The sequence below is a fragment of the Rhinolophus ferrumequinum genome, chromosome 19 (assembly GCF_004115265.2).
Source record: "Rhinolophus ferrumequinum isolate MPI-CBG mRhiFer1 chromosome 19, mRhiFer1_v1.p, whole genome shotgun sequence".
In the NCBI taxonomy this organism is placed as follows: Eukaryota; Metazoa; Chordata; class Mammalia; order Chiroptera; family Rhinolophidae; genus Rhinolophus; species Rhinolophus ferrumequinum.
In genome coordinates, this window is record NC_046302.1 from 12872286 (window position 1) to 12887805 (window position 15520).

The following is a 15520-nucleotide window of genomic DNA, read 5'->3' on the forward strand; positions in this document are numbered from 1 at the left end:
CATTTCTAATTTTGTTAATTAGTGTCTTCTCTCTTTTTATCTTAGTGAGTCTAGCCAAGGGTTTGTCAATTTTGTTAATCTTTTCAAAGAACCAGCTCTTTGTCACATTAATTTTTTCTATTGTCTTTTTGTTCTCTATTTCATTTAGTTCTACTCTGATTTTTGTTATTTCCTTTCTTCTGCTGACCTTGGGTTTCATTTGTTCTACTTTTTCTAGTTCTTTAAGGTGTAACATGAGGTTATTTATTTGGGATTTTTCTTGTTTCTTGAGATAGGCCTGTAATGATATAAATTTCCCTCTTAAAACTGCTTTCGCTGAATCCCACAAATTTTGGTAGGATGTATTTTCATTGTTATTTGTTTCTATGTATCTTATGATCTCTCCTCTAATTTCTTCTTTGACCTGGTTGTTTTTTAAAAGTATGTTGTTTAATCTCCATGTATTTGTGTTTTTTCCTGCTTTCTTTTTGGAGTTCATATCCAATTCCAACTTGTGATCAGAGAATATGCTTGGTATGATTTCAATCTTCTTAAATATGCTGATTCTGATTTTATGTCCCAATGTATGGTCTATCCTTGAGAATGTTCCATGTACACTAGAAAAAAATGTATAGTCTGATGTTTTAGGATGAAGTGCTCTATATATGTCAATTATGACCATTTCATCTAATCTGTCATTTGGGGCTGCTATTAGTTATTTATTTTCTGTTTGGATGATCTATCCACAGCTGTCAATGATGTATTTAGGTCCCCTAGTATAATTGTGTTTTGGTCAATTTCTCCCTTTAGTTCTATTAGTAGTTGATTGGTATATCTTTGTGCTCCCTGATTTGGGGCCTCAACATTGATGACTGTTATGTCTTCTTGTTGTGTAGTCTCCTTTACCATTATGAAATGACCATCTTTGTCTCTTGTTACCTTTTTCACCCTGAAGTCTGTTTTATCTGATATCAGTATGACAACACCTGATTTTCTCTGGATAACATTAGCTTGGAGTGTCAATTTCCACCCTTTCACTTTGAGTCTATGCTTGTCCTTGTAGCTGAGATGTGTCTCTTGGAGACAGCGTATGGTTGGGTTTAGTTTTTTGATCAATCTGCTACTCTGTGCCTTTTTATTGGTGAGTTCAGTCCATTTATATTTAGGGTGATTATTGATATGTGAGGATTTCCTGTTATTCTATCTTTAGTTTTCTGGTAAGACTGTGTCTCCATTGTTTCTTTACCTTTTTGTTGTTGTCTATTATTATCTGTGTGGTGGTATTCTATGATGTTTCCCTCTGTTTCTTCTTTTATTACAGTATATATTTCAGTTCTGGTTTTTTTTTTTTTGAGTGGTTACCCTTAAGTTTATGTCAAAGAAAGTTTGATATTTAGAGTATTACATTTTCTTCAGCATGCTTACTTTCTCCATTCCCATATTTCAGTTCAGGCCTTTACTGTCCCCCTTTTTATGTTTTGGTTGCCACAAATTGTCCCTGTTGATGGTGGTTGAATAGCCTCCTTTAGTATTTCTTGTAGTGTAGGTCATATATTAGAAAATTTCCTCAGCTTCTGTATGTCTGGAAAGGTCTTTAACCCTCCTTCATATCTAAAGGATGTCCTTGCTGGATATATTAGTCTTGGCTCATAATTTCTCTCTTTCAATAGTTTGAATACTTGGTTCCACTCCCTCCTTGCTTATAGAGTTTCTGCTGAAAAATCTGATGATAATCTAATGGGCTTTCCTTTCTAGGTTACCGTCTTCTTTCCCCTGGCCACCTTGAGGATTCTTTCTTTGTTATTGATTTTAGACAGCTTCAATACAATGTGCCTTGGAGAAGGCCTGTTGGGATTGAGGTAATTAGGTCTTCTATTTGATTCTTGGATTCGAGGATCCAGTTCTTTTCACAAGTTTGGGAAGTTCTCATTGACAATTTGTTTGAATATGCTGTCTGTTCCCTTCTCTCTTTCTTCTCCTTCTGGTATGCCCATTATTCTTATATTGCTCTTTCTGATGGAGTCAGAAAGTTCTTGTAGAGTTCTTTCATTTCTTTTAAGTCTCAAGTCTCTTTCTTCTTCCATCTGTGTCATTTCCAGGTTTCTGTCCTGGATATCACTGATCTTTCCACCATCTGGTCAACTCTACTACCTAAGTTGGCTATTTCATTCTTAATTTCTTTTATTGAGTTCTTAATCTCCAGAAATTCTATTTGGTTCTTTTTAAAATTTCAATCTCTTTCATAAAATGCTCATGTTGTTCTTTGTGTTTCTGAGTTCATTAAACTGCCTTTCTGTGTTTTCTTGCATCTCGCTGAGTTTTTTCAGAACTGCAATCTTGAATTCTCTGTAACTTATGTCACATATTTCCATATCTTTAAGTTCCTTTTCTGAAGGCTTTTCACTTTCTTTCTGAGCTGTCTTGTTGCCTTGGTTATTCATGGCAATTAATGATTCATTATTTCTCTCCTAGACATCTATAGGAGTGGCTTCTGCAACAGGTTGATAGGAAGAGGTCTTTCTTTTGTTTTCCAGTACTTGTTAGTAGAATGTTTTATTTTCTCTGCAACTGCAGCCTTTTTTTCTCTCTCACACGGTAGTGCTATGTTTTCTCTGCACTATTCCAGCTTCTCACACAATGGGGGGATTCCCTGGGAGACGGCTTCTCCTCCTTTAATAGTTCGCATGGGTCATAGGGTGCAGTGTCCATATGGGCATGCAGAGAGCTTTTGAAGTTCCAAAGCTCTTCCTGCACCAGGTTCAGACCTGTATGTTTCAGCAGTTCTGTTTCTTCCTGCAGGGATCCACCCAGATAGGTGGGGCCAGGGGTGGGGTGAGTTGTGAGAGGTGGCCCAGAGCAATGGTGGTGATAACCAACACAGCTGATCCTGCTTCCATATCTCCCTCCCCTTTGCCAGAACTAGTTGGTCTGCAAATCTGTGTCTGCGGAACACAGTTCTCAGAACAGCAAATATTCTGTTCTTTTGATCTGACACTGCTGCTCTTCTGCTTCTAGCACCAGGCAGGAGGATGCTGGGTGAGCTCTGGGAGGGTGGGGAGGGGGCGGCTAATCTCAGTGCCTAAGGCTTCCATTCTCTGCTTGGCAGTGAGGGCTTAAACCACTGTTTTCAGCCTTCTTCCCTCCGTCTTTTCTCTGAGGTCTCTGCTGTGAGCGTTGGGTCCAGCCTTGTTATATGCTGTCCCCTCAGCTCTGTGGGCCATAAACGGAGCCCTAGCAGTCCGAGTTCTTCCCTCTCCCGCAGCTCCGGTAGTTCTGGGCTGCAGCAAGCTCAAAGCACTGAGCTAGTTCTATGTCCTGCGCCAGCGCAGTTCTGTCTCTGCACTTCTCCCTTCCCTTCTTCCCCAATCGCGTGATTCGCCTGTCTTTAGGTGAATTCAGTAGTGGGCCTCTTCATCTTGCCTGTCTGCAGAACAGGGAGTCCTTTGTGGAGTTATATTTGTTCAATTAGTTTTAAATTGCAGGGGAGATTTACAGAGACTTACCTCATGCCGTCATTTTGATGACATAAAACTCATTTTCTAAAAAACAATTTATTGTTTTTAAATATATTTACAGTTGTGCAACCATCAACACAATCTAATTTTGGAACAATTTCATCACCTTAAAAAAAAAGTCTCTCCTTTATCCCACCTCCCTTCTACTCTAGCCCTAGAAAATCATTAATATACCTTCTGTCTCTATGGATCTGCCAGTTCTGAGCATCTCATATAAATATAATCATACAATATGCAGTTTTCCATGACTTGCTTCTTTCACTCAGTGTAATGTTTTCAAGGTTCTTTCATGCATCAGTAATTCATTCCTTTTGTTGACTGAATAATATTCCATTGCATGGGTATACCACATTTTTTATCATTTCACCAGTTGATGGACATTTGTATTGTTTCTACTTTTTGCCTACTATGGATAATGCTGCTATGAACATAAATGTATGCATTTTTGTGTGGACATATATTTTCATTTCTCTCAGTATAAACATACAAGTGGAATTGATTAGCCATATGGTAACACTCTTGAACTCACTGAAGGAACCACTAAACTGTTTCCTGTGGCAGCTGTACCACTTTACATTCCCACCAGCAACATGTGAGAATTCGAAATTCCCCACAACTTTGCTCATACTTGTTTACATATGACTTCTTTATTCAAGCCATTGTAGTGGGTGTAAAGTGGAATATCAATGTGGTTTTAATTTGCATTTCCCTGACAGCTAATGATGCTGTATATCTTTTTATGTGCTTTGTTGGACTCCTGTATATTTTCTTTTGAGAAATACCTATTTATATCCTTTGCTCAGTTTTAAATTGGTTCCTTTGGGGGTGGCTGGTTAGCTCGGTTGGTTACAGCATGGTACTGGTAGCACCAAGGTTGCCAGTTCAATACCCGCAGGGGCCACTGTGAGCTATGCCCTACTTAAAAAAAAAAAAAAAAAATGGATCCTTTGCCTTTTTATTATTGGAATATAAGAGTTTTTTTATGTTCTGGATACAAGTCATTTATCCAATACATGATTTGCAAATGTTTTCTTTCATTTTGTATTTTTACTTTTCCTGATGGTGTCCTTTGAAGCACAAAAGTTTCTAATTTTGATGAAGTTCAATTTACCTAGCTTTTTTATTTGTTTTGTTTTGTCATTGTTGTTTCTAAGAAGGTTTTGCCCAACTCAATGTCTTAAAGATTTACTTCTAAGAGTAAGATTTTCTTCTAAACAGCAATCCATTTGGAGTTAATTTTTTTATAGTGTTAGGTAGAAGTTAGACTTTATTGTTTCACATGTGGATATCTACTTATTTCTGTATCATTTGTTGAAAAGATCTGAATTGCAATCCAGTTGAATTGTCTCAGCACTCTAGCACTAATATAATTTTAATAAAGACAGAATATATTCATTAAAACTAGTAAAAAGGTATTCTTGACCTGAGCAATGACATCAAGCTTCTAATCCCTTTCTCTGTTTTTCATTATTACTGTTATAAAACTAGGACATTAAAATCCAGAATGTGAATTGCTTTTTTAATAAATATTTTTGGAATGAAGCTATAAAGTACCAAAAAGTATTACTGGTCTTTTACACTTTTATTGCTCTTGAATCCAAAATTCAGGCAGCCCCTCATTTAGCAGTAGTCTGAAACATAAGCACTCAAGTGTTTGAGTCTATAATATCATCTCCATAATTTAGTTTCATTATGTCCACATTAACTGAATACAGAATAAACATGAGGAATGACTTCTCAGATATTCTGCTTTAATATATGGGACTCATTTATCACAGCTACTTAATTCACAGTGACTTGATACTGTTTACATATTGTTGTAAAGCACATCTATTTGCAAAGAGATTTATCCATGAGGAATATAATGAACTAAAGTCCAGTGTATCAATTTATTTTTTTCTGAGCCTTTTGGCTCAGAAAAAATATGTAACCCTCCCACAAACAAATATTTTTAAAATTAGTATTGGGCTGAATGCATATTCTTTTTGGCATCACTGAGACTAAGTGTTAGAGTGCAAATTAAAATTCCCTGAGGATTTTGTATTCTTTGGATCAAAACTTAAAGAAAGTATCTCTAAACAGCCAGCCAATTAAAAAAATAATTCAACTTCTAGAAGAAAACATTGTGCAAAAGCTTTATGACATTGGGTTTGACAATGATTTCTTTGATATGACACCAAAAGCATAGACAATAAAAGAAAAAAATAGATAAATCAAACATCAAAATTAAACACTTTTGTGCATCAAAAGACATTACAGAGTGAAGAGGAAACCCATGAAAAAGGATAAAATATTTGCAAATCATACCTCTAATGGGATATTAATATTCAGCATATATAGAGAACTATAATGCAACGAAACCAATAAACAACAAACAACCCTATTAAAAATGTGCAAAGGAATCTGAATACAGGCATACCTCGTTTTATTGTACTTCACTTTATTGTGCTTAATAGTTGTTACATTTTTTACAAATTGAAGGCAAGACACTCCACCAGCAAAAAAGATTACAACTCGCTTTAGAGCAAGATTGCTTTATTATGGTGATCTGGAACTGAACCTGCAGTATCTCTGAGATATGCCTGTTGACATTACTCTAAAGACATACAAGTAGCCAAAAAGCACATGAAAAGATGTTCAGCATCCCTTTTAGGAAAGTGCAAACCAAAATTTGCGGATTCTAAAGAAAAGAATAAGTGAATGAACTAATCAGAAACAGTTTTGGAGACAAAGAGGAAAAACTGAGGGTTGCTAGATGGGCGGGAGGGGTGGGGGGTGGGGGGGGAGGGTGAGGGGATTGGAGGGCAGTCGGTGACCACAGGATGGCCAAGGGTTTGAAAATTAATCTGGGGAACGTAATTTGGTGGTTACCAGAGGGTAAGGGGGTTGGGGGGTGGGGGATGAGAGTGAGGGGGATCAAATGTATGGTGATGGAAGGGGAGCTGACTCTCGGTGGTGAACACACAGTGTGATTTATGGATGATGTGATACAGAATTGCACACCTGAAATCTATGTAATTTTACTAACAATTGTCACCCCAATAAATTAAAAAAAAAAAAAACCACAATGAGATGCCACTTTACACCCTTTAGGATAGGATGGCTATTATTAAAAACAACAACAACAACAACAACAACAACAAACCATTCTGTGTATTTACCACATCTTCTTTATCCAATCATCTATCAAAGGACACTTGTTTGTTGTTTCCATGTCTTGGCCACCATGAATAATGTTGCAATGAACATAGGGGTATATATACTTTGCGAATGTTATCAAATTTTTCAGGCAGATACCCAAAAGAGGGACTGCTGAGCCATATGGTAATTCTATTCTTAATTTTTTGAGGAACCTCCATACTGTTTTCCATAGCAGCTGCACCAATTTACATTCCCACCAGCAATGTGTGAGGGTTCCTTTTCTTCACAACTTGTCCAACATTTGTTTTTACTTGTGTTGCTGATGATAGCCATTCTAACAGGTGTAAGGACATATCTCATTGTGGTTTTGATTTGCATTTCCCTAATAGCTAGTGAAGTTGAGCATTTTTTTCATATAGACATATGGCCATTTGTATGTCTTCTTGGGAGAAGTGTCTGTTGATGTCCTCTGCCATTTTTTTTTTTTTTTGAGGGTATAATGACATAAAGGTTTTTTGTTTTTTTTATTAAATTTATTGGGGTGACAATTGTTAGTAAAATTACATAGATTTCAGGTGTGCAATTCTGTATCACATCATCTATAAATTACATTATGTGTTCACCCTCCAGAGTCAGTTCTCTTTCCATCACCACATATTTGATCCCCCTTACCCTCATCTCCCACCCCACACCCCCCTTACCCTCTGGTAACCACTAAATTACGTTCCCCAGATTAATTTTCAAACCCTGTGGCCATCTTGTGGTTACTGATTGTTTTCTAATCCCCTCACCTTCCCCCCTACCCCCACCCCCCCACCGCCCATCTAGCTCCTCTGCCATTTTTCAATTGGATTGTCTTTTTGTTGTTGAGTTGTACGGCTCTTTATATAGTTTTGATATTAGCCCTTTATCGGAGGCATTGTTTGCAAGTATCTTCTCTCATTTGGTTGGTTGCCTCCTTTTTTTGTTGTTGTTGATGATTTCTTTTGCTGTGCAGAAGCTTTGTAGTTTGATATAGTCCAATTCATTTATTTTTTACTTCCCTTGCCTTTGACATCAAATTCATAAAATCCTCTTTCAACCCAAGGTCCATAAGTTTAGTACCTATGTTTTCTTCTATGTATTTTATTGTTTAAAGTATTATATTTAGGTCTTCATTTTAAAGTCTATTTTGTCAGATATAAGTATTGCAACTCCAGCTTCTTTCTCATTTCCATTTGCATGAAATATCTTACTCCATCCCTTTACTTTCAGCCTCTGTGTTTCTTTTGATCTGAGGTGAGTCTTTTGTATGCAACATATGCAAGTGTCTTGTTTTCTCATCCACTCAGCCACCCTATCTTTTGATTGGAGCATTTAATCCATTTACATTACATTTAAAGTGGTTATTGATAGGTAACCATAGTTATTGCCATTTTGTTATTTGTATTTCTGGTCTTCATTAGTTAGATTGTTTTCATCTTTCTTCTGCTTACAGAAGCCCTTTTTCTACAATACTGGCTTGGTGGTAACGAATTCCTTTAGCTATTCTTTTCTGGGAAGCTCCTTCAATTTTAAATGACAGCCTTGCTGGATAAAGCAATCTAGGTTGTAGGCCTTTGTTTTTCATCACTTCGAATACCTCCTGCCACTCCCTTCTGGCCTGCAACATTTCTGTAGAAAAGTCAGATGATAGTCTTATGGGAGCATCTGTGTAAATTACTGACTGTCTGTTTCTTGCTGCTTTTAGGATTCTCTCTTTGTCTTTAACCTTTGCCATTTTAACTATAATGTATCTTGGTGTGGGCCTGTTTGGGTTCATCTTGGTTGGAACTCTCTGCACTTTCTGGGCTTTTATGTCAATTTCCTTCACCAGGTTAGGGAAGTTTTCAGTCATTATTTCTTCAAATATATCCTCAATCCCTTGTTCCCTCTCTTGTCCTTCTGGTATTCCTGTGATGCACATGTTGTTTCACTTGATGTTATCCCCCAGGTCTCTTAAACTATTTTCTTTGTTTTTTATTCTTTTTTTCTTTTTGTTGTTCTGATGGGGTGATCTCTGTTATCTTGTCTTCTAAATCGCTGATTCGATCCACTGCTTCATCTAATCTGCTAGTAATTTTTTTGAGTGTGTTTTTATTTCAGTTATTGTATTTTTTAGTTCTGGTTTTTTTTTTAATGATTTCTCTATCCTTCTTTATGTCCTCACTAAGTTCCTTCAACATTCTTATCAGTGTTCTAAACTATGTCTCTGATTGGTTGGTTACCTCTATTTCATTTAGTTCCAGTTCTGGAGGTTTCTTCTGTTCTTTTATTTGGGACATGTTTCTTTGTTTCCTCATTTTGGCTGCCTCTCTGTGTTTGCTTCGATGTGTTAAGTAAATCCCCTAGTCACTCGGTCTTTGTTGGGTAGACTTATGTAGTATATGTCCTTTTATTTGAATTTCATAGTCTCCTTATTCTCCTGTGGGTGTTTCAGAGGTATCCCTTGTGTTGTGTGTATTCTCCTGTTGAAGTTGAGCTTTTCTTGCTTTTGGCTTGTCAGTGGGTGGGATTGACTCCCAGGCTGACTAGCTGTGAGAATTGGCTATGCTCACAGTGTGTGAGCTGTTGTGTGAGGGTTCACCCCTCAGATGAGGTTTGGCTCCTATGGGCTCATAGACACAAACAACAGTATGGTGGTTACCAGAGGGAAGGGGGGATGGGAGGAGGTAGAAAAGGACAAAGGGGTCAAATATATGTTGACAGATAGGGATTTGACTTTGAGTGGTAAACACACAATGTGATATATAGATGATATATTATAGAATTATACACATGAAGCCTATATAATTTTATTAATGTCACCCCAATACATTTAATAAATTGAAAACAAAACAAACAAACAAAAATAACCCCAAATAACATATGTTGGCAAAGATGTGGAGAAATTGGAACCCTTGTGTTTTACCAGTAGCAATGTAAAATGGAGTAACCACTGTGGAAAAGGTATAATGTTTCTTCAAAAGATTAAACAGAATTACCATATGATCTTGCAATTCTACTTCTGGGTATATATCCCCAAGAATTGAAAGCAGAGATCTGAGTAGATATTTGTACACCTATGTGCATAGGAGCATTATTCACAATAGCCAAAAGATGGAAGCAACACACATGTTCATTGATGGGTAAATGGATAAACAAAATACGTTCTATAAATACAGCAGAATATTTTTCAGCTTTAAAAAGGAAGGAAATTCTGATATATGTTACTATATGTGTGAACCTTAAAGACATTATACAAAATGAAATAAGTTAGATATAAAAGGATAAATATTGTATGTTTCCACTTACATGAGGTACCTGGAATAGTCAAATTTATAGAAACAGAAAGTAGAATTGTGGTTGTCAGGGGCTGGGTGTACGGGGAATGGGGAGCTCGTGTTTAGTGGTTACAGAGTTTCAGTTTAGAATGATAACAAAGTTCTGGAGATGGATAGAGATGACAGCTGCACAATAATGTGAATGTACTTAATGTAGTCCCTCCTCCGTCCCTTCCTTTTTTCCTTTTTCCTACTTTCCTTCCTTCCTTCCTTCCTTCCTTTTCCGTGTTTCCCCGAAAATAAGACCTAGCCAGACAATCAGCTCTAATGCATCTTTTGGAGCAAAAATTAATATAAGACCCAGTATTATATTATATTATATTATATTATATTATATTATATTATATATCCCCAGTCTTATATTATAGTAAAATAAGACCAGATCTTACATTAATTTTTGCTCCAAAAGATGCATTAGAGCTGATTGTCCAGCTAGGTCTTATTTTCAGGGAAACATGGTTTTTTCATCTTTCCTTCCTATTTATCTACCTACTTTTCATCTTTCCACGTACTTTCCTACCTGTCATCTGTCTATTATATATCTAATTCTGGTACTTTCAACTTTGGGATTTTTTCTTCATCTCATTTACAATTATAATTACCAATCATAATATAGTTATTTATTTCTTTACTATTAATTATTTATGTTGTTTTTTTCAATAATACTATGAGGAACATGCATATACATAAATTTTTATGTACATGTACATTTATTTAACAAATAAACATTCATTTGATACTATATATGTGTATTAAGTGCTTAACAATCTTACCTCATTTCAGACTCATAAAACTTTGAGACAGGTCCTATTAAGATCCACATTTTACAGTTGAGGAGACTGAGGAAGAGAGATAGTAAGTAACTTACCTAAGGTCATACAGAAGTTTGATTTAAATGCTAGCTATCTAATACCAGCAATCATGATGTTAACCATGATGCTAGCCTGCCTTGCTATTTATTCAAATAACTTTCCAGAAGTTGAATTATTGAAGAATGTAAAAATTTTAAACTTTTCTTTGTAGCTATTATCCAAATTATATTCAGGGTATTTGGTTCAACTTACAAACTCACCAAAAGCTTTTGGAGATGTCATTTTGCCTTGCCAACTATGGAGTTTTTAAAATTGTAAACCTAATGTTTTAAATTCATATCTTAAATCACCAGTTGTTATGGACACTTCTTTGCGTATATTTAATAGTCACTTGAAGATATTTTGTGAATTTTTCTTTTCCCATTCTATTCTTACTAATGTAAAGAGGTTCTGATTTATTGAATGCGCTAATTATTTTTTTTAAATAATACAAATTGTTTTCAGAAGGAATAATTTTATTACTCTAGCTACATATTTCTGTATTACTTTACATAATAACTCCACAAATTTATGTGCAACAGTGTGTGAAACATGAAAAAGCAACACAACCTGCTGCCCAGGACCTTCATCATGTCTAATCTGGATAATTGAATAGCCTCCCAATTATTCTTTACTTCTCCTATTTTGCTTCTTGTTACCCAGTCTATCTCTTCCAAAAAGAATGAGCTTTTAGAATGAAATGTTTAATATGCTTAAATGTTTTTCATGTTTCTCAGTGGTGGAAAATTTTAACTTAAAATTGTTAGCAAAGGCTATAAAGTCTGTTATGACATTTTCCCATTTTTTCTAGCTGCATCTTTTTTCACCTCCCCATGCCATCATCAGCTCTGCCTCTTCTGCCTTCCATATAATCCACTCAGCCATACTGAACGACATGCATTTCCAATTTTGCCAGACTGTTTCTTACTGCTGTGCTTCTGCTTGTCTGCTGCCTATGTCCTGTGCCACTCTGCTCAGGCCTACAGAGTAAATATCTCCTCATCATTATGACTTATCTCACCTATGAACTTTTGCTCCTCCCCTCCCTTCACAGAGAGAGAAATTATTAGTTTTGTGGCTCTGTGTAAGTGCTTTAACCCCTCTGAGCTGATGCTTCCTAATCCACTAAAAGAATAAAATTATATAAAACATAAATTGATTCATAGGGTTGTTTTGGACTTTATATACAATAATATTTATCGTGTCATTTTATAGTTATTCAGTAAAATATTTAATACAGTCACATTCTGTAGGGAGTCTACATTTGGGTATTTATGTTCTGCTTTTCTAAGATTGAAAAAAAAAACTATACATTTTTACCCTTTCAATATTCCTTATTTTTTTACTGAATATGAAAGAAATATACCTTCTTTTTCCCATATTCAAACTGTAAGAAACTTATTTAACTAAAGAATTTGTATCATGTATTACTATGAAAATAATTGTACTCATTTAATGTATTATCAAATGGAATAGAGATGAATTCATTAATCCTGGTCTTTCATAAAAGAACTATATATATATATATATATATATATATATGTGTGTGTATATATATATAACTATAATATATAGATACACACATATGTACATATATTATAAAATTTATAATAATATATTATATATATAATACATATATTTTAAGATGCTGATAATTAAATAATATATGACTTCTTTAAACCTGCCTTTGACACAAAGGTTATGGGACTCTTTGGTTTTCTTTCACATTGGTTTGCTGCCTAGAGGATTAATATCCATTGCATTGGAATTTCTACCAAATAGGGGTATAACACACCCCTTTCTATTTTGCTATCTTATGCATAATAATGATTTCTGATGTCCTAAGATTTACCCCTCCTCAGAGAGTCCTCAGTGTGGAGCCTGTGCATCCTAGAGCATGGTACAATTTAGTTCCACTTGGATCTTCAGGATCTGAATTAAGCAGTTACATCTAAGTGCTGGCCATCTGGGTGAATAGAAGAAATTTTCCTGCTTGTAGTTTGTGTATGCCTAACAAAAATCCTCTATAGCTTATTCAAAACACTAAAAACATTTTCATGGAGGCTAAATGAAAGTTATCACTAGGGAAACATTCTCGAGAGAAGGTACGCAGCACTAACAGTATTAAGAATAAAATGCTAACTGCATTAGTCAAATCATCCTGCTTTAAACCAACTATGGGCACCAGCCTGGGTTATGTTAAAAAACAAAACCTAATTATGAAATATTGTGATTATTGCCTTCCTCATCAAAATTTTTCTTTCTACCATAGTTATTAAGAATTAGCAATTTTTTCATGTTTACCTTCTAATAAAATACCAACAGCACGAGAGCCAATGCTATTCCACATACTATGCTGTTGCTAACCACATATCAACTACTCTGGAATTTCACTCCATCCAGCCATTGAAACAAAAATGATGCATATCAGAGTTCTCAGCAGTATGTTCCCTGATCTAGCACAGCATTACTGTCAACTATTCTTATTAAGATGAATAAATAAATTCTTTCAATTATTAATCATTTCTAGATTCCCTAGCAAGTCGAGGGAAATGAGTAAAATAATAATTCAGTGAATATCCAGAAGCTTATAAAAACTGCTATAGCAATGGTTTCCAGAAGCAGAAATCCAACAGCAGGAAGTACAGGGAACTAAAACAACAATACTTTGGGAATTTGGAAGTACTAAGAAAAATTTTCTCTGCTCATCATATGTGCTTATTTTTTCCCCTGAGTTAACTATTTGAGGGAAGTAAGGCACTAATGATACTTTGCTTGAACCACTTCTCTGGTCTCTTCTCCCTGCTCTGATTCTTTACCTGGATAATTCTCCCCATGCTTTACATCACCTCCTTGGGGGTACTTCTCTGACTTCCAAATTATGTTAAGGACCTGTAACACATGTCCCCTCATTTACAGTAATAACTTTCATTGTAATAAATTTGTAGAATGTCCGTCTTTCCATCTCAACAGTAAATTCCATTGCAACACGATAAGCAATCGCTGTGTGCTTGGTACCACGCTGAGGTCCGGCTGCCAGCCGCTTGAGAAAGTTAAAAATCGAGAGACAAGGTTGGTGGAAAGAAAAGCAGGTTTATTCAGAATGCCAGCATTCTGGGAGGATGGCGGATTCCTGTCCAAAGGCCTTCTCCTCATTCTAGATCAGTCACAAGGTGTTATAGGTACACAAGAAGAAGAACAAAGGAAAGGGGTAGTTGGTCAGGCCGGTCCTGGGACTGACATCACTTTCTGGGGTCTGGTCTGCTTTAAGATGTTATCTTTAGACTCCAGTCGCAGACTCAGCCACCCAGGCCTGGGGCTTTATGCATCACCAGTAAAAAAACTGCAAGGAAGTTGCAAAGTGGATTCTGGTGTCCCAGTGTCTGAGGATTAAGTAATTGCCCTTTCCGGTTTAGGATTCTGCTGATTAAATGGATTAATGAGGTATGTGTGGATTTAGGAAAGGGACCAAAACAGAGTCAATTAGGGAGGGGAGAAACAACTAAATATCGGGGTGAACCAAGCTGCAAACGAGTGAAGCCTATGTTACTGATTCTCCGAGTTTCACCCTTACATGCTCAGTGGACTTCCAGGGCCTGCCACATACTAGCAGACAGTCAATAAACTTTCATTTAATAAGTGAATAAATAAGTGTTGTCCCTCTGGGGAGAAAAATTGCCTCCAGTTGAGAAACACTGCTTTAAAGCCATATGATACATGGTTATTCTATTGTCATGCAGGGGACCCTGCTCACTGCGCCATGTGTCAGTCAGGGTGTCAGGCGGGGTCTCTGGTCCCGCTCCCCACATAGGAATGCAGGACACAGTGAGGCCAAACAGGAACACCCACAGAACCATAGATGGGGGAGTCATACCACGATAGTCTTGCTGGCGGCTGTGTTGGAGACACAGGAAGCAGGAGCCACACTATCTGCAACCTGCTGTCCACTTCTCTGCAATCCGCAACCCACACTCCGCTGTGCTAACTGCAGTCTGCGCTTGCCAGCCACCACCTTCTTGCTAGCCCCCATTTTCTGTTAGCGTAACCACAGCAGTTATATTAGTGGCCAATGGCTCACTGGTTACAGCTGACGGCCAACTAGCCACAGCTGATGGCCAGACAATCACAGTTGATGGCCATTTACTACCTGGGCCAGCACCTTTCCACGTGAAGCTGGGAGCCTGGAAACTGCACTCCTGGCTCTGTCCCCAGACTCCACCCCTACACGGTCTCGCCTCACAATCTACCTGACAAGCATCTTCCGTGAGGGGCCCTGTGCGAGGAGCTTGGAGGTGAATACAATATCCTGGACACAGCCAGGCTCTGTGGGCACAGCCAGGGTTTCTCAGCGCACCACCAGTCCTTCTGGGCACAGCCAGACTTCCTGGGATTCTTAGGGTACCACCAGTCTCCCCAGGCACAGCCAGGGTTCACAAGGCACTGCCACTCTCTCTGGGCCTCTCATGGCACTGTGCTAGAACAACAGCGGTTCACAGTCAAGGTGCTTACATAATCTCGATGGCTGCTGGTCAAGACACAAAAGCAAACATCCGCCAGTTCCACTACATGGTGGTATGTTCCCAAGCAAACAGTCCAGCAGTCCATTAAATTAGGGATAGGAGGCAATTTCCCATAGTCCATAGTCATTTGCCAGGGCTGTCCTGGGGGTGAGTGACGACATTGACCTCACCCT